General features: G+C 38.5%; 1 long non-coding RNA gene across 1 annotated transcript; it reads left to right on the plus strand.

Moving 5' to 3' along the window:
• LOC126929855 (uncharacterized) lies at nucleotides 1–27,678 on the plus strand. The gene is made up of 3 exons (XR_007717298.1): nucleotides 1–143; nucleotides 15,823–15,929; nucleotides 26,825–27,678. It is a non-coding gene; the product is annotated as an uncharacterized LOC126929855 (long non-coding RNA).

Below are 27,678 nucleotides of genomic sequence, written 5' to 3' on the forward strand. Positions count from 1 at the left end.
CCCATGCTGTTCTCGTGATAGTGCATGAGTTCTCGTGAGATCTGATGGTTTTATAAGGTCTCTTTCCCCTTTACTCAGCACTTCTCCTTCCTGCTGCCTTGTGAAGAAGGTACCTTGCTTCCTCTTCACTTTCCACCACGATTGTAAGTTCCCTGAGCCCTCCCCAGCAGTGCTGAACTGTCAATTAAACTGCTTTCCTTTATAAATTATCCAGTGCCAGGCAGTTCTTTACAGCAGGATGAAAATGGACTAATACAGTGTTAAAAAATATGGGTTAGCCTGTAATCCCAGCACCCTGGGAGGCCGAGGCGGGCGGATCACCAGGTCAGGAGATGGAGACCATCCTGGCTAACACAGTGAAACCCCGTCTCTACTAAAAATACAAAAAAATTAGCCGGGCATGGTGGCGGGCGCCTGTAGCCCCAGCTACTCGGGAGGCTGAGTCAGGGGAATGGCGTGAACCCGGGAGGCGGAGCTTGCAGTGAGCTGAGATCGCACCACTGCACTCCAGCCTGGGCGAGAGAGCAGGACTCTGTCTCAAAAAAAAAAAAAAAAAAAAAAAATACGGGTTAGTGTTATGGATATAGGGTAATGATTCTTCAATGTTTAACCATTGATTTATTTAAATTTATTTATTTATTTATTTATTTATTTATTTTGAGACAGAGTCTTGCTCTGTCTCCCAGGTTGGAGTGCAGTGGTGCCATCTCAGCTCACTGCAACCTCCGCCTCCCAGGTTCAAGCAATTCTCCTCCTGCCTCAGTCTCCTGAGTAGCTGGGATTACAAGCACGCACCACCATGCCTGGCTACTTTTTGTATTTTTAGTAGGGATGGGGTTTCACCATGTTGGTCATGCTGATCTCAAACTCCTGACCTCAGATGATCTGCCTGCCTCAACCTCCCAAAATGCTGGGATTACAGGCGTGAGCCACCACACCCAGCCTAACCATTCATTTATTAAAAAGACATCACTGAGCACTGACCACCTGCCAGCCACTGCGTTGGAAACTGTGCTGTTCTGGTTGGGGAGACAGACAACTCAGCAGGCAAGAATAGCCATTTGGGGTGAAAGAAATGATGAGAAGTGTGCTGGGCACAGGAGCATTTAAGAGAGGCAACTCTCAGCCAGGGCATGGAAAATGATCAGGGAAGGCTTCCTGCTGAGTATAATCTAGAAGCTGAAACCTAAAGAATAGCTAAAAGGTGGTCAGCCAAGAAGTGGGGGAGTACAAATGGGGAGAATGAAAAGATGTTTTAGGGGAAGAAATAGATTGTGTGAAAAAGAGAAGAAAAGGATATCTGTGTGTCAAGAAAATGACCAGAATTTAGTAGAATGAATGGAGAGATAATAGTTGAGAGGGAGTAAGGGTCAGTCTTAATGAGGAACAAAATTGTGGGTAATTTGAGTGTCAGGACAAGTATTTATTCATACCAATGCTGTACAAGCGCGGGGGGACGTTGATGAACGAGATAGACAAGACCTTTCCTTTGTGAAGCTTATATTACAATGGGGGTGGGCATAGACTGTAAACAAATCAATGGATTAAACAAAGAAATGATTATATTTTTAGTGCTCTGAAAGACATACACCGGGCTGTTTTGGGAAATAGTGGCAAGGTCTCCTGCAGACAGGATGTTTAGGGAAAGCATCCCTGGGGGCATGATGTTCAAGCTAGGACAAACTAAATAATCAGACATGGGGATGCAGGGAGCAGGGCTCAAGAGCTTGGTCCATCTCTATACCCCCCACCCTGCCCAGTAGAGGTCAGGTGCTCACTGCTCACCTAGGAGATATTCACTTTAATGCTTTTACTTTTTAAAATGAAGAGTGAGCTTAAATTATGCTCAGAGAGAGCTTTATTCAGCCACAGTAAGATCTGTCTCAAGTTTATGAAAGAGATTTGTGTATAGTCCCTGACTTACAATGGTTCAACTTTGGATTTTTTGACTTTGGGATGGTGCAAAACTGATCCACATTCAATAGCAACTGTGCTTTGAGCACCCATACAATCATTCTGTTTTTCACTTTCAGTGCAGTATTCAATAAATTACATGAGCTGTTCAACACTTTCTTAGAAAACAGGCTTAGAGTTAGATGATTTTGCCCAAATGTAAGCTAACGGAAGTAACACAACACATTTAAGTCAGGCTAGACTAAGCTATGATGTTCTGTGGGGTAAATGGATTAAACGCATTTTCGATTTACCATATTTTCAATTTGAGATGGGCTTATCAGGAAGCAGCCTCATTGTAAGTCGAGGAGCATCTGTGAATTCCTAGGGAGAACACCTCTTCGGGTTTTTCCATGTCCACAAACTGCCCAGTCCAGGGATAGATGCAGAACAGCAAATAAGGACCACTATCTTAAATGGCAAGCTGTAGTATTCGGTGCATGGCTGTGAACTGATGTCTGCAGGCATTGGACTGGGGATGGGTCTTATGCCTTCTAGACTAGAGAGTCTTTTAACCCTAACTCGAGGAAAGTTGGCATCTTCAATGAGGCCAACTACCTCCCATAATGCACCTGCCATAGCTTCCCCATTCTTTTGAGACCCGAAAGTAAATTATTCTAACATGCCTTATCTATGAATAAGTAAGTGAAGAGGCACTTGAATCACAGAAGGCAAAAAAAATAATGGTATATGGTTTTTCTTATTCCGTTTAAGAAGTCTTCTCAAACTATAAATTTTATTTTGATAATATTGGCACCATCTGTTCTGGAACCAAAAATTATTCAAGGATAAGAAAGAATAACAGAATAAGTTAAAATTCCACGATTAAAGATATTTGAACAAATTTTAAGTTAAATTTCCAAAAGTGAAAAGCAAATAGTAACAATAATTTTTTTGCTATGCGCTAGGCACTTACGGTAAACACTTTTTATTCCTCCCTTTACTTGATCCTGGTGATAACATTGGTTGTCAGTAGTATGTACTATTCTTTCCTTTCTGCAGTTGGGGCTGTTTTAGCAAGAGACTTTTAACAACCAGTCTAAGGTCCCACAGTTAGTAAGTCACTAAGGTGGAATTTGAACCCAGGAGACCTGTTGACTATCACACTCTTAACTGCTGCTGCTATGATGTTCTCCTAGGAGAGTTCCTGGTCTCCAGTGAAAGCTAGAAACATTATTGTCACTAGCTCAGGAGTCCACACACTTTTCCTACAAACGGATCAGATAGTAAATATTTCTTACCTTGTGAGCAATGTAGACATTATCTGTCCCAGTTTCTCAACTCTGCTGTTGCAGGGTGAAAGCACCACAGACAATATGTAAAGAAACAGAGTCACTATGTTTAAGTGAAACTTATTTATGGACACTGAAATTTAAAATTTATGTAATTGTGTGTATCATAACAGATTACTCTTCTTTTGATTTTTTTCAATCATTTAAAAATAAAAACACTATTCTTAGCTTATGGGCCTAACAAAAATTGGTGGTGGGCCTGATTGGCCCGTGGGCCACGATTTCCAACGCCTGCCCTCATCTGTAGGTTCCCTGAGCAAAATAAACTGCTTCAACAATAGCAGTTACTGACTAGTGAAGAGAGAAAGAGGCAGGGGAAGAAGAATGGGGGAAAAGAGAAATGAAGAGAGAGAGAGAGAGAGAGAGAGAGAGAGAAAGAAAGAAAAAAGAAAGAAAGAAAAGAAAGAGAGAAAAGCAAATTGCATCCTTTTAGCTTTGACTTTAGATAATTATTGGCACAACTTAGCAAAATAATAATTTAGTAATATGTATATAACTTTTTAATAATATTCCTCATCTTACTAAAAAACACCTTGAGAAATGCATCAGAAGCAAGTAAGTACATAAAGGTATATGTGCAAAGATGTTCATGTTTTATTATTTGCAAAAAGAAACAGATTCAGAGCTCTAAACATCCAGTACTAGTGGATTGATAAACTAATATTATCATGGAAGATTAAGCCTCCATTAAAATGATTATGTAAATGTCTACTTTTTGACATAGAAAGCAGCTCATGATATAAGCAACGAAAATTGCAGAACACAAAACATTAGGTGTTATCCGAGCCCATTTTTGCAGGACATACAGTTCTATGTACATATACAAGAAGGAAACTGGAAGACTGTATAGCAAGATATTTACATTGGTTACTCCTAGATGGAATGCGTATGAATTTTTATGTATTTTACTATATTTGCAAAAATTTAATTATTAGAAGGTGTTGCTTTTATCATCACAAAAATATAGGTTACAAAAATAGAATAAACAAAGTTAATTTGGGAAGATCTCGGCTTTGTGTCATGTATAAAATATTTCATCCAAAATATCCAGAAAATACAACTCCCTTCAGACTCTTAGAGTGCCATGCTGCTTTCTTCCATTTTCTCCTGAGCTACATATTGAATCTGTGTTTTCTTCTCATTGACGGTTGAATTCATAACCTCCTCCCCTCCTGCTTCGGTAACCCACCATCTGTCTTCCTTCTGACCTGTTGGGGACTCACAAAAACATTAGTTCTCTCGAAAGCATGGCACTTGGGAACGACGTCGGGGGAGACATGGTATTTTTATTGCTTTTCTTCTGTTTTCCTTTCTCTGGGTCCTCCTTTTTCTCTCAAACTTTGCACCAGCTGGACCCATGCATGTACTTGCCCCCACACTCTGTCAGCCCCCAGAGTCACATTCTCAATGCAACAGTGACAGCAGCCATCCTGGTTGTGATTTATCTTCACAAGTTGCCAAATCACTCTTGGTAGCATGTCTGTGCGTGGTGAATAATGAGAGAGACCTGCCATCCATCTAAGGACAAAACAATGTGAGCAGTTACATTTAAATTTAGCTATTTTTCTCCCTCAGCTTATTTCTTATTTTCTGATCGAAAGGGGCCCATTTAAGGGCCTTTGTGGTAAATACCCAAATAATTGTGTCACATAGATGGAGGATCATTTTTCACTGGAGTCAACGATCACTGTGGATCAGCTACCATCCTGAAGTTGCCAACACTGCTCAAACTCTGGTCTCTTAATAGCAATTTTCCTGGACCTTCAGAACAGACTCATCTCAATGGCTTCCTATTTACTACTGAGGGGTAGGTTATTGAACCAGTCATGTGGGCTGAAAATTGCAAGAAGACGCAATCTCTATGTAAGATAACATTTGGTACCTGGGTATGTGTCCCTGATAAGCAATAAAAGCAGGATGAAATACATAAATATAATGTCCACCTGATGTGATGGCAATGAGGGGTGGGGAGAGGAGGCTTTGGGGACACACAGACCTGAGTTTGAATCCTTGCTCAGCCACTTGCCATCGAGTAATTTGACTTTGGAAAATAAAGTATTCTCTGTGCCTGCTCTCTCATCTATAAAAGGGATTATTCACCTATTTGCAGAAGAGGATTGTTATGAAGGTGTGCCAGATTATGTTTTCTAAAGATGGCAGTAAAAGATCTCCTGGCCTATGCTTTTCTAGAACATACCCATTGCCTCCATCCAGAAGAAGAGTTTAATTTTTATTTCCTTGAATTGGGACAGGCTTTTAACTTACTTATAACCAATGGGATGTAGTGGAGGTGATTCTGTGTGCCTTTTGAATACACAGCATAAAATTCCTACGGCTTCCGCCTTGTTAGATGAGGTATTCACATCTGGAATCTGGTGCTATTATGGAAGAAGTTCAAATACCCTGAAGTTGCCATGTTAAGAGAAAGCTCAAGCAACCTCATGGAGAAGTCACATGTAGGTGTTACTGCCAACAGACCCAAGTGAGGTTCCTACTAATGGTCAGCATTAACCGTCAGCTACATGAGAGAAGACATTCCAGATAATTCCAGCTATCAACTATCAAGTGACTTCCAGTATTCCAGTTTTCCTAGCAGAAACCCAGACGTTGTGAAGCAGAGACTAGCTAACGCTTTGTGCCCTTTTCAGTATCCTCACCCTCACAATCTGAGAATACATGAAAATGGTTGCTTTAAGCCACTAATTTTTGGGGTGACCTTTTATTTTATGCAGCAATAGTAACAGGAAAAGAATATTAGGAAAGTAAAATTCTTTAAAGCCAGCAGCATATAGAAAGATCTTCAATAAGTGGCAATTCTAATTATTTGCATGATTTTCTTCTCTGAACTAGATTTCAGATATGGCAAAGAGGTGGTAAAACAGTAATTCAGGAGCCTCCATCTTTAAAGGATGGAGGGGAAATGTATCCGCTCAGCTTTTGTTCATTCATCCATGCCTGTAAGTGATATTTATTGGACACATACGTAGGGTACTGTATTATATAAAAATTCTATGTTCCTGTAACATATATTTGATATATAAAATCAAACATGGATTGGGGAACTATTAGATAATATTAACTCCCTGAATTTTTACAGAGGATTTTTTGTGTCAGCTAAAATATTGATTTGTCATTAAGCAATAATAAATGTATAAAATAATAAACTGTCATATAAAAATAAGACTGAAGGTGCTTCTGGTACATACCCTTACCATGCTCCTCCCCAGCTGTGCTGCTGTATCAATTTGCTGACTTTTCTTCCAAACAATTTTCTAAGAATTTTTTCTTAGCACACATCTGTACAGCCAGAATTTCCTTTGTATTTTTATGCATGTGTATGTACCTATAGAAAATACAAATATTGTTTTATTTTTTCAGAACCTTTTGGTTGTTTAAAAAAGGCTTCATATGGTACAAGATGTTTGTGCAACTTGTCTTTTTCTCCCGAAAATATGTGTTGAGGATTTGTTTATGTAGGTGATATGGCTTGGCTGGGTCCCCACCCGAATCTTATCTTGAATTGTAACTCCCATAATTCCCACATGTTGTGGGAAAGACCTAGTGGGAGGTAATTGAATCATGGGAGCAGTTTTCTCCATACCATTCTCATGGTAGTGAGTAAGTCTCATGAGAGCTGATGGTTTTATAAGGGGTCTCCCTTTTGCTTGGCTCTCATTTCTCTCTTGTCTACCACCATGTAAGACGTGCCGTTTGCCATCCACCATGATTGTGAGGCTTCCCTAGTCACGTGGGACTGTGAGTTCATTAAACCTCTTTTTCTTTACAAATTACCCTGTCTCAAGTATGTCTTTATCAGCAGTGTAAAAACAGACTAATACAGTAGGTACATAGAGGTCTATTTTCTTCTTCTTCACCACCACACCCTGTTTCACTCTTGCACTGTCCCCTTGCTGATGGACATGTAGGTTACTTCCTGTTGTTCCACTTCTCCTAAAGAATGTGATGTACTTCCTTGCACATGTCTCTGTGTCCATGTATGAAGGTTTCTCTAGGTCACAAGCAGAGAACAAGTGACGTGGCCCAGATCATGGGTATTTTTATTTTAAAGAGACATCATCATTCTATCCAGTGACATACAACAGTATTCACTTCTCTATACTTCGCCATCAATTAAACATGTGGTTAATGAAAACAGTAAAGGAATGGATGACGAATAAATGAATGATCAACACTCCAGAAAATCTAACACTTAGAATGTACATGACTGCTGGCATGGAATGCAGGTGACCCTTGTCAGAAGCGGGCTTGCCCCTTTTCTCTAATAAACTGGGAGACAGGATGGACACATAGAATCCTTGCCTCATGGATAGAAGTATTTCAGAGAGCCAGAAGAACATTCAAAAAAAGTAAAAATGTTGGTTTTCAGGTTGCTGTCCTGTGGTGCTAAGGACAGGGAGGGGGTTGGGGAAAAAGCATAAGGCAGAAAAACATGACACAGAAACAGAATTGTTTCCTAATAAAAAACCTCTCAAAGTTTTCCACGAGGCCCTGTCAGCAGCTCTTCAAGCAACACGGCTTATTTAAAATTTTATTTAAATCAACAAATTGTACACACTTGAATACGGAAACAGAATACAGGGAAAACACAAGCTGCCCTAACAGAGTAACGTCTAATAAACATTATGCTACTCGGAGATATTTGCTGTTTAATCACCCCATGAAAGGACGCATTCAGCCAAAATATGTCAGATAACATCTTGCTAAAGGCAATGGTGCCAGTTTTCCTGGCTTCGAAGTTCATGCAGCTAGTTTTTTTTCTGCACCCCCTTTTTTCTCCATTTGCTTTTTTTTAAAAAAACAAAAAACCAAAAAAACCCAATATTTTTCTTTAAAAGTATTAAGCTTTGAGATGCTCTATCTCTTGGATTACTCAGAAGATAAGGCATTTGTGCTTTGAGGAGTGACAGCAATAACTGTTTACTGAATAATTTTTGTGTCAAGACTGACTGTATACTTTGTGGGGCCCCATGCAAATGGGAATGTGGCGCCCACTGTTCAACAATTATTGAGAATTTCAAGATGGTGACAGCAGAGCATTACGCAAAGTACAGGTAACTTTTCCGTGGAACTGTGCAGATGGCATGTCCATGAAGCTGGCTCTGACTGGGTTAATTCTTCACATCTGTGGCCATCTGAAGATCTTATTTTCCCAGCAGCAAAGGCTTTCCCTCTTTTCCTGCTCCAAGAAAAGACAAAGTGACTGGGTTGATGGGACTCCACGGGACTAACAATGGTTGGCCCCTGAACTGCTTTCTAAGGATGGAATCAGTGAAAATGGCCTGGCTTTTGTTTTGCTGGCCAGATCATGCAAGCTGTGAGCTAAATTACTAGAGAAAAGAGAAAAATAGTTGAGAGGCAGTGTTGGGAATTTTAGGCTGAAGGAGAAACAAAGAGAACTAGAAGATATTGTGGCCCATAGTGGAACTCTGAGAAATGAACAGACGCATTTAAAAGGCAATTTTTAAAATGATGTTTTGGTGCATGGCGTGTGATATAAGTCCTTTTCCTCTCTTCCCTCAATATCTTCAGTAAAATCTACTTTCATCACGACAGCAATGAGGAAGAAGGTGATAATATGCTGTGTATGTTCTAAATGTGGCTAAAAGGAAAGCTCAAAGCCTACCCATTAGATAATCATCGTATTTGGGTTACACATAAATTATTTATTTTAATTGTCTCAACAAAGCAATGAAAACATTATAAAACTTCATGTATCCATTTTCTATTAAGTGGTTGGATTTTTAAAAAATACTGATTTACAGAAACTAATTACATATTAAGAAAATGAGTTATTTATTATATGAGTTACAAAGATTTTTGCCATTTGTTCTTTAGTTTTGTGTAATTTTTCCCCTGTGTAAATTATTTTTTAAAATAATCATATTAGTTTCTTAAGGTTGCTGTGTTAAACTACCACCAATGGAGTGGCTGAAAACAATAGAAATGTATTATTTTACAGTTCTGAAAGCTAGAAGCCCAAAATCAAGGTGTTGGCAGGGCCATGTTCCTTCCAAAGTCTCTAGGGAAAAATCTTTCCTTGCCTCTTCTAGCTTCTGTTGGTTTCTGGCAATCCTTGGCCTTCCTTGGTTTGTGGCAGCATCACCCCAATCTCTACCTCTGTCTCCACGAGGCCTTCTTCCCTGAGTAACTGCATACCCAAATTCCCCCCATCTTTTAGGTTCACTAGTCATTGGATTAGGATGCATCCCAATCCACTATTACCTCAACTTAACTTGATTATATTGGCCAAAACCCTCTGTCCAAATAGCTCACATTCATAAATCCTGATGACTGGGCTTTGAGCATATTTTTTTGAGGGACAACAAAGTTTACATAGTCCACAGCAATATATAGTTAAATGTATTCATCTTTTCTTTCATGGCTACTTGATATAGTGTTGTTTCCATAGAAGAGCCTTTTTGTCCTGTGATAATGATAAAAGTTCTTCCATTTCATTTTTTAGTATATAATAGCTCATTTTAATGATTTACATTTAAAGGCTTGAACATCTGGCATAAGTTTAAGTGTAATGAACAGGGTAGGATTTCATTTCGTTTTTAATCAGGCAGCTATTCAGATACCTTAATGTCATATATTTAATAATCAGTGTTTTCCAAACTGATTTTAAGTATCACTATTGTCACATAATACATTTCCATATTTATTTGTGCCTATTTCCAGAATTGATTCTATTCCATCGATCTGTTTTATTCTGCTCTAGTACCATCACATTTTAATCATTTTAGTTTTAGAGTATGTTTCAGAATTTTCCTAACTGTTCCTATTGATATATTTTAAATTGAAATTTAGAATTAGATTTTCTAGCTCAAAAAAGTGATAGCATTTCTCCTGAAATCATATTAAATATATAGACTTACTGATCAAAAAGTGACATCATACCATTATCCTTTTTTTCCCAAGTCTTCTAAGTCCCTTAGCAGTGATTTAAAGTCTTCTTAAAAGTCTCTCTCATTGCTTTTTAAGCTTAATGTTAGAAGAGATTATCTATCAAGAAAAGATACTGACTTTCATCAAAAGTCTTTCAGCGTTTATGATGACACTGTCATTTTTCTTTTGATCTATTGGTATAGGTTTTTAAAATACTAAATTGTTCCTGGTTGTTTGGAAGTCATGATTTAAATTCTTATTCTCACACTTAATAGCTTTGTTTCCTTATGAAAATTGCTTCATCTTACTGAGACAATTTCCTGTAAAATGGGAATAATAGTAGAGCTGTCATTTTTGCCTGCTTGGATCATTCTCCTTCTTAGTGAAACACCATCCCCATTTGTCTTTGGGGGAGTCAGTCTTTTAAACTCTTGGTTCATGTGATGTGAGAGGAGTTGACCCTTCCCCGGATCCAGGGGGATGATTAACACAGGGCTGCTGATCAGGGCCCCTCACTTCTCCCACCACTGCAACAGTGATTTAAGAATAACACAAGCTGGGCCAGTGAAAACTGGCTCCAGACTTTCTCTGGATCTTACTCCTTATGCTAAGCTTCTGGGATGTGAATATAGAATTTTGATTCATGGGATTGTCAACACTTGGGAAGGGTCTACCTGATAATGAAATTGAGGAGGAAATCAAAGCCGAGAACGAGAGAGAGAGACACAGAGATCTGATGAAATGCTTTGAAAACTTGGAACCAGCACTCTCTATTTACTGTCTGAGTATTTAGTCAAATAACAACAACAAACACAACAAAAATAATAGTAGTTACAATAACTAACTTTTTTGAATGTTTGCTATAGATCAGATACCATTCTGAGTACCTTTCATGCATGAGCCCTTTTAGTCTTCATAATAATACAAGGAAGTGAGTGTTATTATTATTATCCCATTTTCAGATGAGAAAACGAAGGCCCAAGGAGTTTTAATAACTTTCTCAATTTAACAGGGATGGTAAGTGGCAGGGTTAGGACTCATGTCCAGGTCACCTTGCTCTAGCATCTAAGTAGTCTGCTTGTGCCAATCAAGGAGCTTTCTGTCTACAGGCTACTGGAGAGGGGTTTCTGCCACCAGCAATAATGCAGCTTTAATTGTAAAATCATAATACCTACCTCGTAAAGTTGATGAAAGACTTAAGTGGTTTGTAGATGTGAATTCATTTAGTGCACTGTCTGCCACATAACAAGTGTACAGATGTTAGACGTTGCTGTTGCAATTGAATCATTGAGTCTTACTGTCCAAACTGCTCAGAGAAGCAGAGAGGAGTAGAGACGGTAGGCTTTTTGGAACTACTTATATAGTTATTAGTCTTGCCTAAGTTCTGAGAAATGGACTTCATCTGGAATTACAAACTCACACACTTAAGGGGCCAAGAAGTTGGTATAAATCACTATTTCTGAACTTTGGTACTGTCGGCATTTTGCAAGCAATAATTCTTGGTTGCGTGGGCTGCAGTGTGCACTTTAGGATGTTAGCAATATCCTCTGCGTCTACCTGCTAGGTGTGGGTAGCACCTCCCCGCCCACCATGTGATGATCAAAAATGTCAAAAATCAAAAATTGAGACATTGCCAAATGTCCCTTGAAGGACAAAATTATCCCCAGTTGGGAACCACTGATGTAAATGAATGAAGCTCGTGCTTACATTGCGTGAGTCCTGGTGCTTGTGTCATTGTGAAGGATGGCCCTGTCTGTCTAGAGAGGCAGCCACTGCTTGGCTCCAGCTGGCTGCTGCGGAAGGGGAAAATAGACCCATTATTGTCAGATCATCCAGATTTTCAAGAGAAATCCAGGGTCTAGTCATATATGTATATATATTTTATGGGGTACATGAAATGTTTTGTTACAGGCATGCAATGTAAAATAAGCACATCATGGGGAACGAGGTGTCTGTCTCCTCAAGCATTTATCTTTTGAGTTACAAACAAACCGATTATATTATTTAAGTTATTTTAAAATGTACAACTAAGTTATTATTGACTATAGTCACCCTATTATGCTATCAAATAGTAGGTCTTATTCATTCTTTTATTTCTTTTTATACCATTAATCATCCCCACCTCCCCACAACAGCCCCCTACTAACCTTTCCAGCCTCTGGTAACCGTGCTTCTGTTCTCTATATTCATGAGTCCAATTGTTTTTGATTTTTAGATCCCACAAATAAGTGAGAAAATGTTACCTTCAGTAACATCTGAAAAACCAAGTCTTTCAGTGCTTGGTTTATTTCACTTAACATAATAATCTCCAGTTCCATGCAAGTTGTTGCAAATGTCTAGATCTCATTCTTTTTTATGGCTGAATAGTACTCTATTGTATATATATGTACCACATTTTCTTTTTCCATTCATCCGTTGGTGGACACTTAAGTTGCTTCCAAATCTCAGCTATTGTGAACAGTGCTGCAACAAACATGGGAGTGCAGATAGCTCTTTGATGCTCTGATTTCCTTTCTCTTGGATATACACCCAGCGATGGGATTGCTGGATCATATGGTAGCTCAATTTTTAGTTTTTAGAGGAACCTCAGAACTATTCTCCATAGCGGTTGTGCTAATTTACGTTCCCACCAACAGTGTACAAGAGCTCTCATTTTTCAGGTTTTTAAATGTTGGTCCCCATTTCTTATACCTTGTTGTAGGCCAAATGAAAGACAAGACCTCTGTGGTCATGTTTGGTCCCCTGGCTGCCTGTGTGCAAGATTTGGCCTGGAGGATTTCCCAAGGTGCTATTCCAGATGTCTCTGCGATGCTGGACAGGTTCCCTTTTCTTATGTATCATTGTCCCCAAGACAAACAAAACAGTTGTGACGATCAAAGTAGTATTTAATTCTCTTAATTGGTTAGGTTTGTGTCGCTCCCTTAAACAGAAACATATTTTTAACTTGTCCATTGGTAACGTGAATTCTAGAGTGAGTAAAATGAAAAGGATTATTTAGAAGATGCTCTCTCTGCGGAGATTTCAACTGGAGGCCTCTATCTTTTTACCTATCTCTGGTGTCTGTGGATGTTTTCATTGCTTGTAAATGTTGGAACTTCAAGAACTCCTTTAAGTTAGTTCAATATGGATGATTTGCTATAAAGATACAGGGGAATTTCTTGGAACCTACAGAGGACATGTATCATCAAACCTCAGAAGGGATCAGAGATGCATTTTTCTTTTTCTGTGAAGCTTTTATTATGGGCAGATGGCAGGGCAGGGGGCTCAGTCCTTGGCAGCTGCTTTCCTCCTGGTGGTCATGCTCAGCTCCTCCCACTTCCTCTCTGTGCAGATGTGCGTCCTCACCCTTTTCTCGATGAACCTGAAGGCCCATTTGTCCTTGGAGACCTGCGGTAACTCCGTGGCGCTCCACTCACGTGGAGCAAAGTCGTTCGCCTCTCAGATCACGCCCCGTGTGAACTTGGTATGTTTGGCCAGGTGCTGTCTTGTGTCAAGTGACATTATTCTCTTGTTTTCTGAGATGTATCTTTTATTCATTTTTCTTTCTCCAGAGAATAGCATTTTCTCTTTTCTTAAGCACACAGCTGCCCCCATCCTGGAGTTATGTACTGCTCAGGCTTCAGTATGAATTTTCCATGAAAGAATGTGATTACATCAGTTGGAGATAGGCTTCAACCCATATGTCCACCATGCTATGAGAGTATCACAAAGCCAGATGATCCACTTTATGGTATAAGGTGCTTGTTTTGTTTGTGCTGAATCTCCAAAACCTAGAATCTTGCCTGGCACATAGGGGCACTTATGGTCTCTTCCATCTTCATACATCCTCCTTGTGTGACCTCATCCAGGCTCCATACTTAAAATATCATCTAGGTTCTGCGGATGCTGAAACTGTCATCCCTAGGGTCGAATTGAACTCCCTTGACATCTTTACCCAGATGAAGGCATCTAACGTTTAGGCATTTCGACTAAACTTGCCTAAAACCAAACTCTTTCTCCAAAATATGTGCTCTTCACCTCTAGGGATGAATCTTTATCATCTCAGTAAATGATATGCCCATGCTGCTGCTGCTCAGGACTGCAGCTTTGCAGGCATCTTTGGCACCTGCCCTTCTGTCACTCTCCACTTCCAAGTTATCCTTAAATCCCACTGGCTACAGAACCTGAGCAGTTCTCACTGCATCACAACTATGATTCCGGTCAGAGTCACAGTTATCACTCAGCTGGGTTGCATCCATAAATAGTATGCTAACCAGCTTCACTGCCCCCTGGAGTCTGGCATGGAGTCAGATCATGTCATGCCTTGGCTTTCTATTTATTTATTTATTTTTGAGATGGAGTCTCGCTCTGTCGCCTAGGCTGAGTGCAGTGGCCGGATCTCAGCTCACTGCAAGCTCCGCCTCCCGGGTTCACGCCATTCTCCTGCCTCAGCCTCCCAAGTAGCTGGGACCACAGGCGCCCGCCACCTTGCCGGCAATTTTTTTGTATTTTTTAGTAGAGGCGGGGTTTCACCGTGTTAGCCAAGATGGTCTCGATCTCCTGACCTCGTGAACCACCCGCCTTGGCCTCCCAAAGTGCTGGGATTACAGGCTTGAGTATATTTTATTTTTTTGAGACAGAGTTTCACTCTCGTTGTCCAGGCTGGAGTGCAATGGTGCTATCTCAGCTCACTACAACTTCCACCTCCTGGGTTCAAGCTATTCTGCTGTCTCAGCCTCCCGAGTAGCTGAGATGATAGGCACCCACCACCATGCCAAGCTGACTTTTGTATTTTTAGTAGAGATGGGGTTTCATCATGTTGGCCAGGCTGATCTCAAACTCCTGACCTGAGGTGATCCACCCGCCTCGACCTCCTAAAGTGCTGGGATTTCAGACATGAGCCACCGTGCCCAGCTGGCTTTCAAAACCCTCTAATGGCTTCCAATATCCTTCAGAGTGAGAGCCTAAATATGGTAAGATGTCAAAAGGTCTGCGTGGTCTGCTGTCCTTCCTTCCCCCTTTCTGTCTCTCTGCTTTTCACTATCCTGTTTATTCACCTTTCGTCTCCAGCCACAGGGGCCTCCTTGCTATGTCTCAGATGAGGATGCTCCATCCCAGGGCCTTTGCACCTCCTTCTCCCCATGTCTAGAGAGACCAGATATGGGCATAGTTTCCCTCTGCCTTTTTTCATATTACTTCTTCAGTATCTTGGTGAGGCCGTCCCCTGCTCCCTACATAAAGCAGCATGCCCATAACCCCCGGCATGCTGTAGTCCCTTCCCTTTCCTCCCTGCCCTCAGAGCATTTGTCACTATCTTTTGGTTATTGTCAATTTCTCCCACTAAAATACAAGTTTATAAGATCATGAACAGTATTTTTTTTTTTAATTTTTATTTTAGGGTAATTTTAGCTTTATTAAATAGTTGCAAAGATAGTACAGAGAATTCCCAGGTACCCCTCACCCAGTTTCCCCATTTGTTAACAATGTACATGGCAGTAGAATGTTGTATTTGTTACTTCTGATAGGTACCCCTCACCCAGTTTCCCTGTTTGTTAACATCGTACATGACAGTAGAATGTTGTATTTGTTACCTCTGATGAATCAACATTGATACATTACTGTGCATTCAAGTTTATAGTTTATTCAAATGTTCTTAGTTTTTAACCTGAATTTTTTTTTTCTGTTCCAGGCTCCCATTCTGGTTCCAACATTATATTGAGTCATCGTGTCTCCATAGGCTCCTCCTGGCTGTGACAGTTTCTCAGATTTTTCTTGTTTTTGATGGCCTTGAGAGTTGTGAGTGGTAATGGTCAGGTATTTCATAAAATATCCCTGAATTGGATTTAACTGATGTTTTTCACGATTAGACTGAAGTTATGGGTTTGGGGAAAAAGACCACAGAGGTAAAGTGTCATTTTCATCACATCATATCAAAGGCACATGCCATCAACATGATTTATCACTGTGATACTGACCTTGAGCACCTGGCTGAAGTCCTGCTTTGTCAGGTTTCTTCACTGTTAAGTTACCATCTAACCCCTACCCTTCCTTTATATTGTGTTTTTTGGAAGGAAGTCACTATGCACAACTTATGCTTATGGAGGGGCAGTTATGCTCCACCTAAGTGAAGGCAAAATATCTACATAACTATTTGGAATTCTTCTGCACAGAAGATTGTCTTTTGTGCCCCATTTGTTTATTTGTTCAGTCATTTATTTATATCAGTATGTATCATAGATGTTGATTTTAGACTTTGTCTATAATCTAATACCACCTAATTTAGTTGCTCACATTGTTTCAGCCTTGCCTCTTGGGAGCTCTTTTGGTTTGCTTCTGTGTCTCTTAAGCATACTGCTATTATTGTGGGCTTAAAAAAAAAAGCATTTTCTTACTTTTTGATAATACAAGATGCTCCAGGATCATCTTGTATATTCTGGTCCCAGCCCTAGAATGAAACATTTCTCCACAGAGTCCTGGTTCCTTGTACTAGAAAATGGCATTTAGAAACCAAGATCTAGGTTCTAGGTGTGCTCATTGTTACTGAATGTTATTTCAGTTAGGTTCTGTAGTTGACAGAGCAAGAAAATGTATGTGTGTATACTAATGTGTTTATATACACGTATCTATAAATATTTCTATGTGTAACCATCTATTTGTAACCACTCCTATAGTGTAACCAACTATATCAAGCTAACATGAGTTTATATTGATGTCTACAATGCTAATTGATTACTGCATGGCTCGTTCTCGTCTTCTCCTCTTGCTTGTTTGTAACAGTGTCTTTTTTTTAATGCCCATTATACAGAATAGTGCCCAGACACAGTAGGTAGTCAATCAATATTTGTTGAATCAATTTGTTGAGTAAATTTGAGAAGGAATGAATCAATGTAGTCTGCCCCTCCCTACTAAGCAGAGAAGACTTTAAAAGAGAGAGTGTGGAAAGTACTTTGGTGTGATGGTGCATGCCTGTAGTCCGAGCTACTGAAGAGACTGAGGCAAGAGAATTGCTTGAACCTGGGAGGCAGAGGTTGCAGTGAGCCAAGATTGCGCCACTGCACTCAAGCCTGCGTGATAGAGGGAGACTCCATCTCAAATAAATAAATAAATAAATAAAAGGTGCTCTAAGGATCAAAGGAATAAAAAGTATTTGCTTCGCTGTAATAACAGCATCAACAGCACTTTTTCAATTTCAGCCCTTATTGCTCTATTGCCAGATGCTACAATGAAAGTATTTATTAATGTTAAAACATTAATTTTTAAAAAGTTATTTCAGGCCAACTCCAATCTGACTATACAAAAATGAGAAAACTGGCCAATCTCTTCAGTTTTCTCAAAACATGCACCTCAAATTTCCACTATCCAATTAGTCTCCTTTCATGAACAACTGGAAAACTGAACAAAACATAGGAAGCAATTATTTTCAGGCATTACATGATGTGTAGCACAGGGCTGTGATCTTTGAGAGAAAAAAAAATAATCAAGATGAGCCACATGATCACTCTGGACTTCTGCTCACCACGTTCCCGACTACAGTTTAGGAGGGTCAACCCAAGCAGATTATAATGGTCTTGCTGAATTGAGGAAAAAGGCATCATATTTTGGGGAGAAAGAATGGATGGAATTTGTGGGGCAGAATCCTAAAAGAAGAAAGCTCCAAAAATATGCAGAGCACCTTCTTGAGACTTGAACTAATATTAAGTTAGCTGTGCACTGACTGAAACTATACAAGGATGAACAAAGAATGATTACCAAATAGAGAATAAGTAAGTCAGAGTTCAGTGTTGGGAGACATTTGAGTTCCAACCCAACAGAGAGGTGAGATTGAGTTGAATACACAGGGTCTGCACAATGACCCCCCAAAGTGTGTTACAATAGCAGTAGGGCTAAACTAGCCTGAAGGTAGAAGGTAATCAAGGCCAACCAATCCATTTTGGGCTGGGTAATTCTTGTGTGTGTGTAGCTGTTATGTGCGTTGTTTACGAGCATTCCTGACTTCTACCAACTGGATGTGGTAGTACCCTCCATGTAGCTGTGACAACCAAAAGGGCCTCCATATATTGCCAAATGTCCTATGGGGAGAGGAGTGAAAAATTACCATTAGTTGAGAAGCACTGATTTAGACCAATCCGATAAACTTAAAAACAAGCCTCCAAAGAATTGAACTGGTATGCAAGTAACTTAACCAACTTCCAAACACTCTTTAAAGGAAGACCACAAAATATAGTCACTCAACAACGTAAAATAATGTTCAGCATCAAGTAAAAGTCACTTGGGAAACAAAAAAAGCCAGAATAATATGGAATCTCAGAAATAACCAAGGTGATGTAATTTGTAGACAAGGACTCTAAAAAAGCTATTATAATTATACTCAAGCATTTTAAAAACATGTATGAGAAAAGAAATTAAATATATTAAAAGTGTAAAACCAAGTGGAATTTTGATGGCTAGAAATATAATACTTGAAATTAAATATATGTAATTCAATACTTAAAATTAAATATATGCTATGTATATATTACACATAAACAAAAGATTAGATGCTGAAGAAGAAAAGCGTGTTGAATTTGGAGACATATCTATAGAAAATATCTAAATTAAATCACAGAGAACCCCCACAACAAAAGATGAGATTCTCAGTGACATGTGGGACAATAGCAAGTGGTCTAATTTATGCGTTATTGGGGTCCCAGAAAATGAAAGAAGAGAAAAGAAAATATATTTGCGAAAAATAATTGCAAAAAAGTTTCCAAAATTACTGGAAATTATGAATCCTGACATTTAAATATCCCAATAAACCCAGAGCAAGATAAGCATAAGTAAAGCCACACAAGGTTATACCATAATCAGATTGCTAAAAACCAATAATAAAAAGAAAATCTTAGCAGTATATAGAGGGGAAAAACAGACACACAAAATAAACACAGCAAAGATAAGCACACTTCTGCTTTCTCATCATAAATACAAGCCACAAAACACTGAAGCAACCCCATTTACTGGTGAAAGAAAAAAAGAAAAAGTTAACCTAGAATTCTATAACCAGTGAAAATATTCTTCAAAAATAAAGAGAAAAAAGACACGTCATTCCAATTCAACCTAAGAGTATTTGTCCCCAGCAGACCCTCACCACAAGAAATTTTTGTTTATGTTTTTCCTAAAGAAACTTTTTCAGGCTGATAGGAAATAATACCAGATGAAATTGAATCTCCAGTGCCAAAATTGAGAGACAGGTAGGTAAATACAAAAGGCATTTTTCTCATTTAAAACATTTCTTTTGTATAGTTTCAATTACAAAATAACTGACTTTAAAGCAAATAATAGCATGTATTTTGAGTTTGTTACAAATGTGAAAGTTAAGTGTGTAACAACATTAGTACAGAAGACAGAATGGAAGAAATGGAAGTATATACTATTTTAAGATTCTTATTTCATGTCAAGTAGTATACTATTATTTGAAGCTTGTAATAATTTAAAGGTACATATTATAAACCTAGAAATACCACTAAAAGGAAAACAAGTACAGATAATAAGCCAGTAGAGGATATAAAAAATAGTTTAAAAATCCAATTAATCCAAAAGAGGTAGGAAAAGAGAAAAAAGGAAGGGAAGAAAGGTGGGGCCAATAGAAATATAAAGAACAAGATGGTAGACTTAAACTCAGATCAATAATTTTATTAAATGTAAATGGTCTAAACACCCTAATACAACATTAGAGATAAAAAGTAAAACTCTCTGTATCTATCTACAGGACTCGCTCTTAAAATCTACAGATTCAGATAAGTTAAAAGAAAGGATAAATAAAGATCTGCCATGCAAATGGTAATAAGAAAATTGGAGTGAGTTCATTAATGTCATCTGAAGTAGACTTCAAGGATAAAGAAAGGCCATTTTTAATGATAGAATGTTTAGTTCATTAAGAAGGCAAGACAATTCTAAATATGTATGCACCTAATAGGCAGAGTTGCAAAATACAGGAAAAACAAATCCACAACTAGTGTTGGAGACTTCAATAGTTCTCCGTTTCTGTGAAAAGATTAAAAAATTTGAAATCTGTTGCTAGATTTATCAGGAAAAACAGAGAGCAGAACTGAATTACCAGTATTAGGATTTTAAAGAAAGGAATTCCTACAGATCCTTCAGACATTAAATTGATAATAAGTGACTATGATGAATGACATTGTGACAATCAATTTGACAATTTAGAGTGAGTGGACAAATTCCTTGAAAGACACAAATTACCTAAAGAGGCACACACACACAAAAAAAACAAAAAGAGAAAAACCTGAATAACCCTGGTTATCGAAGAACTTGAATTTGTAATTTAGGACTTTATAAAGAGAACTTCAGGCCCAGATTATTTCACTCATAAATTCTATACAATATTTAGGAAATAAATACTACTAGTAGACACAGTTAGAAAATAGAGAGAACATGTGCCAATCCATTTTTTGAGAATATCAATACTATCATGCCAAGAGAAGACTAAGATGTAAGAAAAGAGAATAACCCCACAGATTAATATCTCATTAATATAAATATAAAAATTCTTAATAATATTTTAAAATGGAATTCATCATTATATATAAAAATGATAAATTATTTTAAAATGGAATCCATCATCATATATAAAAATATCATGACCAAGTAGGTTTTAATTTTAGAAATGCAATGTTGGGTTTTTCATTTGAAAATAAATCAATGTAATTTACCATATAAAAGAATAAAGGAAAAAAATACCATCAGCCAAATGGAGGCAGAAAAAGCATTTGGCTAAAATCAATAATCATTCATGATAAAAACTCTCAACAGAATTGAAATAGAAGAAACTTTCTCAACCTGAAAAGAGGACCTAAGAAACATCTAAAACTTCCACTATTCATGCTTAATGGTGAAGAACTGAATAGTCTTCTTTTAAGATCAAGGATAGATCAATGATGTTTTATCTCACCATTTATATTCACATTGCCCTGGGGTTCTAGACAGTGCAATAAGTCAAGGAAAAGTAATAAAAGCCATACAGACTAGAAAGAAAACATTTTCAACTGTCTTTATTTGTGGATGGTATTATCACGAACATAAAAAATTCTGAGAACTCTGTAAAAACCTTCAAAAACTAATAAATTTAGTTTTTGAGGCAACAAAATATAAAAAATCAATTGCATTTTAACATACTATCAACAAACAATTGGCAAATTATATTTAAAAGTATGATTTACAATAGCACCAAAACTCATGATAAATGTAAGAATAAATTTAATATAATATGTCCAGGAACTGTACATTGCAAATCAAAATGCTGAAGAGAGATAGTAAAAGAGATGTAAATAAATTGAAAGATATACATGACTATAGATTAGAAGACTTAATGTTAAGGTATCAATTCTCCAATGCAAACCCATTATACATCCCATCAGTCTTTTGTGGAAATTAACAAGCTGATTTATAATTTGTATGGAAATGCAAAGGATCTAGATAGCCCAAACAATCTTGAAAATAAAAAACAAACTTGAGTGTCTTACGCTATCTGCTTTCAAGACTTACTGCGAGTCTATTGTAATTAAAACAGTGTGGCATTAACGTAAAGTATAAATACAGATCAATGGAATAAATAAGAAAGTCTAGAAATAGGCCCACTCATACATGGCCAATTCATTTTTGACAAAAGTGCCAAGATAATTCAGTGGGGAAAACAATAGTCTTTTTAAACGTTTGTGCTGAAACGACTTGATAGTCATATGGAATATATGATAAATTTTGATCCCTACTTCACACCACAGACAAAATTAACTTGCAATGGATCGTAGACTTATATGCAAATAAAATACAGAATTATATACGACTGCATCACCACTAGAATGGCTACAATTAAAGTGACTGACAGCACCAAGGGCTGATGAGAATGCAGAATAACTTGAACTTCAAACTTTAATGCTAGGAGCTTAAAATGATGCAACTTTGAAGAACTTTTTGGCAATTTCTTATAAAGTTAAATATATACTTAGCATGTGATCTAGCAATTCCACTTTTAAGTATTTACTTAAGAAAGCTTAGAACTCTTTGAACTCCCTAAAATTATATGTAGAATTCTTTGGTATGTGCATTTTCTTTCAGAGAATAGTCTTTGTTTTCCTCAGATTCTCAAAGTACTCATGACCCCAAAAGAAATATGAAACACTATGCTGTCCTTCTATGGCAATCATTACTCAGATTAACATAAGGGTCCCTAATAACACTCAAAGTGTCATTTATCATCAGCACTAGGAAACCACCAAGAAAGAATTGCCGAAATATGAGGAGCATGCTACAACTACATACCACTAATAAAAATTGAAATTGATGAGGGCTTTGTACATACCTTAGAATTGTCAATGATATTTTAATTAACTTATACTAAAAAATCATCAATATGTTATAAAATATAGCCACAAGGATATTCATTATTGTGTTTTTTTATAATAATGAAAATGAAATAGCTTTAAAGTTCAACAATCATGAAGTAGCTAAAAAATTATGGTACATCAATGCAATGTCATACCATGCATGGTATCTTTAAAAATGGTATTGGAAAATATTAATGACATGTAAAACAATAACATCCTATATCAGGAGACAGCAAACTATGGCTATGGGACAAACCCGGCCCTTCACTTAGTTTTGTAGTTTTGTTGGAACACAGCTACACCCGTTCATTTCTTATTGTCTTTGGCTGGTTTTGTCCTACAGCTGCAGAGTTGAGTGGTTGCAAGAGAGACCTTGTGGCCAGCAAAGCTGAAAATCTGCTCTATCTAATACTTTACAGAAAAGGCTTGCCAATGTCTGTTCTATATCATTAAGTAATAATATAATATCTCGTTTCTGTAAAATACAGAGAGAGAGAGAGAGAGAGAGAGAGAATTCAAAGTAGATATACCAAAATGATAAGCAGTGGTTTATCTTGGGTGATAGAATAACAGGTAATTTTGATTTTTATCCTTTTGCTTTGTAGTATTTTCTGGAATTTATACAATAACTATGACTTTTACCATCACATATAAAACATTTTTAAAAATTTTATAATACCATTTAAAAGTCCCTTTCTATTTAGCCCTCAGCAGTTTCCCAGTCTTCCAATCTCTTCTTGTGATTACAGTGACAGCAGAAGAGTCTCCAGTTATTTTGTTCAGTGGCTGTGAAGTCACCAATTGCCCTGTAAGCAGGTACTATTCAGTGTTGTTCCTGGGAGGATATTAGCAACAGGAAAGGAAGAACAGGGCAACAGTGCTTGGAAGAAATTAAGATCTGCAGACATGACATTTCCTAGAAATCATCCTGTCTTGGTTTCTCCCATAATTATTCACCATTTTGTTTACAAATGGGAAATAGCATACTACTGTTCAGTGTCTTCCAAGAGACTAAAGTTAATTTGAGATAATCCTCCAGCAAAAGCACCAATAAAAGCATCCGGAACGCCCTGTTGCCATACCCTCTGGCTACTGACACGACATTATTGATACACAAATCAAAGTTGACTGCTCTGGTAGCAATGAGTCCCCTGGCAGCAAGCGCTTTCAACAGAGAAGGTGTTTCTTTTTTAAGACAGGACCAACTTAATACAATATCTCATTGTAACAGGCTTAGTTAAGACATTAAAGGGATCCCAAACTGAAATTTATTTATTTTTTCCTTTTTTCCCCCTTTGGAGAGAATGGGCCAACAAAAACATAATAATAAATAAATAAAATAAGAAGAAATTCAAGCTAAGCTTAAGAATAGACTCATGAGACATAAAGGAGGTTACAAATGTAATGTGATTTGAGGGCTGTCACACGATTTCACCTGTCAGAAACCTGTAACAGGAAACTTACGCCTGCCTGACGTTTTCACCATTAGAGTCATTCTTTCTAGACACAGTATTTCTTAAAAGGCTTCTCTCAGATGTAGAATTATAAAACTTCTGGGTGTAAAAGGACCCTTAGAGGTCATTAATCCATTCATGAACTGGTATGCAAATCCATTATTTAGTATCTCTTCTAAAATGTTGCCCAGCTTTGGTATGAATGCCACAATAGGGGACTTATTGCCTCAAAAAAGAAGCAACTTATTTCATGTTGAGTGGGCTCTAATTATATAAATGGTGTCCTCCTGGTAAACTAAAATCTACTGTCCTGTAGTTTTCATTGTTTGATTGTAGTTTATTTCATTCATTCAAACAAGTGTTTATTATGAATCATTTCGGGCAATATCGACATAGTGGCATTCCAGGTAAGCAAAGTTCTTGCTCTCATGGAGCTTACATTCAGTGAGGAAGACAGCCAACACACAACTAAACTCATAGATAAGCAAGATTGCTTCAGATAAGGTGAAATGATCATGACCAGAGAGAGTGGGGTGGGGCTACTTTAGACATAGGGTGTTATGGGTTAAATTGTGCCCCCACCAACAAAAAAATATGTTGAAGCTTAACCCCCAGTACCTGTGAGTGTGGCCTTATTTGGAAATAAGGACTTTGTAGATGTAATGAAGATAAAATGATGTTATTAGGATAGATCCTAATCAAACATGACCAGTGTCCTTACAAGAAGAGACGGGCTGTGTGTGATGGCTCACGCTTGTAATTCCAACACTTCTGAGGCCTAGGTGGCCCAACTGCTTGAGATCAGAAGTTTGAGACCAGCTTGGCCAGCATGGTGAAACCCTGTCTCTACAAAAGATATAGGAGGACAAGGCGGGCAGATCACCTGAGGTCAGAAGTTTGAGACCAGCTTGGCCACCATGACGAAATCCCGTCTTTACTGAAAATGCAAAAAAATAATAATAATAATTAGCTGAGCATGGTGGCCGGTGCCTGTAATCCCAGCTACTCATAAGGCTGAGGCAAGAGAATCATTTGAACCTAGGAAATGGAGGTTGCAGTGAGCCGAGATTGTGCCACTGCACTCCAGCCTGGGTGACAGAGTGAGACTCTATCTCAAAAAAAGAAAAAAATAGCCAGGTGTGTCGGCATGTGCCTGTGGTCCCAGCTACTCAGGAGGCTGAGGTGAGAGGATCACCTGAGCTTGAGCTTGGAAGGTAGAAGTTGCAGTGAGCCGAGATCACACCACTGCACTCCAGCCTGGGAGACAAAGTGAGACCCTGTCTCAAAAAAAATAATGAGAGAGAGATAGAGAGAGAAGAGACTATGCATAGAGGGAAGATAATACGAAGAGACACAGAGAAAATGCTATATGATGATGGAAGCAAAGATTGGAGCGAGTATCTCCAAGTCAAGGAAGGCCCAGGATTGACGGCAACACCAGAAGCTAAAGGAAAGGCATGAAGCAGGAACTCCTTTAGAGTCTTCAGAGGGAGCGTGGCCCTGCCAGCACCTTGATTGTGGACTTCTAGATCCCGGAACAGGGAGACAGGAAATTTCTGTTGTCCTAAGTCATCTAGTTTGTGGTACTTTGTTACAGCATGCCAAGGAAACTAATCCAGAGGATCAGGCATGTCCTGACCTAGAGATGACTCTTAGAGCTGACGCACCAGCTTTAATCAGAAAGAAGATTCTTCCAAGCACAGCAACCCGGAAGAGCCAAAGCCCTGAAGTTAGGATGTGCCTGGAATGTCCCAGGGACAGAAAGGGGGCCAAAGGAGGAAGACCTTTGAACAAAGAGGGAAGTGGTAGGAAATGAGAAGGAAGCTGGAGTGAGATAATCTGGCAGCAGAGGCTCCCAATCTGCCCTATGCAACAAAATTCAGATGCCCAGGTCCCCATCCCAGGGACTGGTACATGATGGTTCCAGCCATTGATGTAATCACTGTTGGGGTGATTCTAATATTCAGCCAATTTCAAGAATCCCAGATGTAGAACTTAATAGATCTGATAAAGTAGTTTTGGATTGTATTCTTTAGACAATGGGAAGCCATCGAGTACTTCAGTTTGTTTGGAAGGTGTAACTTCTTTGCAGTCTGATGACCTTCAAATATTTGAAAGCAACCCCTGTGTGTTGCTCCCATCCCCAGTGCCTCCCTTGCCCCTGTCTTCTCTTCTTCAAGCCAGGTCCTTGTATGCAATTTCATTTAATAAATATTTATTGCAGACCTGGCAGGAAGTCATGAAAGTGGAACACCTCAATGTGCTTTAACATGATAGCACACATTTGTCTGTTAATCAGCTAGTTCAGAAGTTCCCAACCTTTGTTCTGTCCCAGGAAGCTGACATCCTATTCCACCCTTCTTCCACGTGAGAGGCAAAGTTGAACACTGTCCCTTCCCATAGAAAAACTTCTGTTCTACTTTCCCACCAGTCAAAAATCAATAAGTTAACTACTACCTAGAAAAGACCTAAAAGCTCAGGAAAATTTGAGGCGGGGAAGAGAAAAGATTCCAGGATTCATCCAGGAAAATGCCTTTAGTTTATCTTACTTGCTAGACCTGTTGTGGCAAGGTGTCCTTGTTCTGTGAGCAGAGGCAAGGGGGCTCAAGCAGTGATACCATTTCCAGGGGTGGTTACTGCTAAGGTAAATGGATGTGGCAGTCATTGCCGACAGACTTCCTCATCTTCCTCAGGCTGAAAAGAGAATAGACCAGGTAACGTCATTCATGCAGTGACACGGAAATTTCTGCCCAGAGGACCCTTGCTTTTAGCTCTAAGGTATTGTTGGAAACCTCTTCTTAAAGGAAATGCATTAGACAATATTCTGACTGTGTGATTGTTTATGCTTTTTGTTTTCCAGAGATTGGCAAAAACCCCTGATGAACACAGAAGGTTGACAAGTCACCAGGCAACACATACCAAAAGATCAGAACAACAAATGGCAAAGTTCTGGCTACCTATCTGTCTTCTTACCCATTATTATAGAGACCTCTATATTCTAATCCTCTCTCATTGTCCAGGTCCATGAAAAAACTCATTCTAGAAGGGGTAATGGTATTCATATTTATTAAAGGAGCCCATACTATCTTACTAGAGCCATACCAGTATGGTATGGCTCAGCCACCTGTTTATAACCTGGATTGGTTCTGATTGACTGATGCCTGATGTTAAACATTTTGAATATCACTCCTTTATCTCAGGGCTCATAGGGAACCATAATACAGCCATGGCATAGCAGCTCTGAGACGCATCTGTGAAGGATAATTATTGTACTATCTCTGTTGTGCTTTCAATAGCAGCTGTCCCAGTTACAACCTTGCTCTGATCCACTAGAGTGGACTCTTGGAAATTTCTTTATGCAATGACTTTTGCTCCATCCCTACTCCAACCACATTGATTTTTCAAGGGGTAAGAACTGGTCAGAGTCTCTTCTCCAGGAACTAGGATTAGGCCAAGGAGATGGTCAGTTTCACTGTTTATGCTTTTCCCTGTCACTCTCTGTCTCCGTCTCTTATTCTCACTGTTTCTCTCTCTCTCTCTCTCTCTCTCTCTACAATGGAAAAACTTGAGGATCATCAGCAACTCTATTGTATGATTTAAAACTTGGGAAACTGAACAAGGCAACCTGCAGTAAGGAAATAAAAAGTCAGAGACTGTTAAGTTACATATAATTTACTTCAAATTCCTTTGAAACAGGTGAAATCACCAATATTT

Source organism: Macaca thibetana, chromosome 10, assembly GCF_024542745.1.
Source record: "Macaca thibetana thibetana isolate TM-01 chromosome 10, ASM2454274v1, whole genome shotgun sequence".
Taxonomy (NCBI): Eukaryota; Metazoa; Chordata; class Mammalia; order Primates; family Cercopithecidae; genus Macaca; species Macaca thibetana.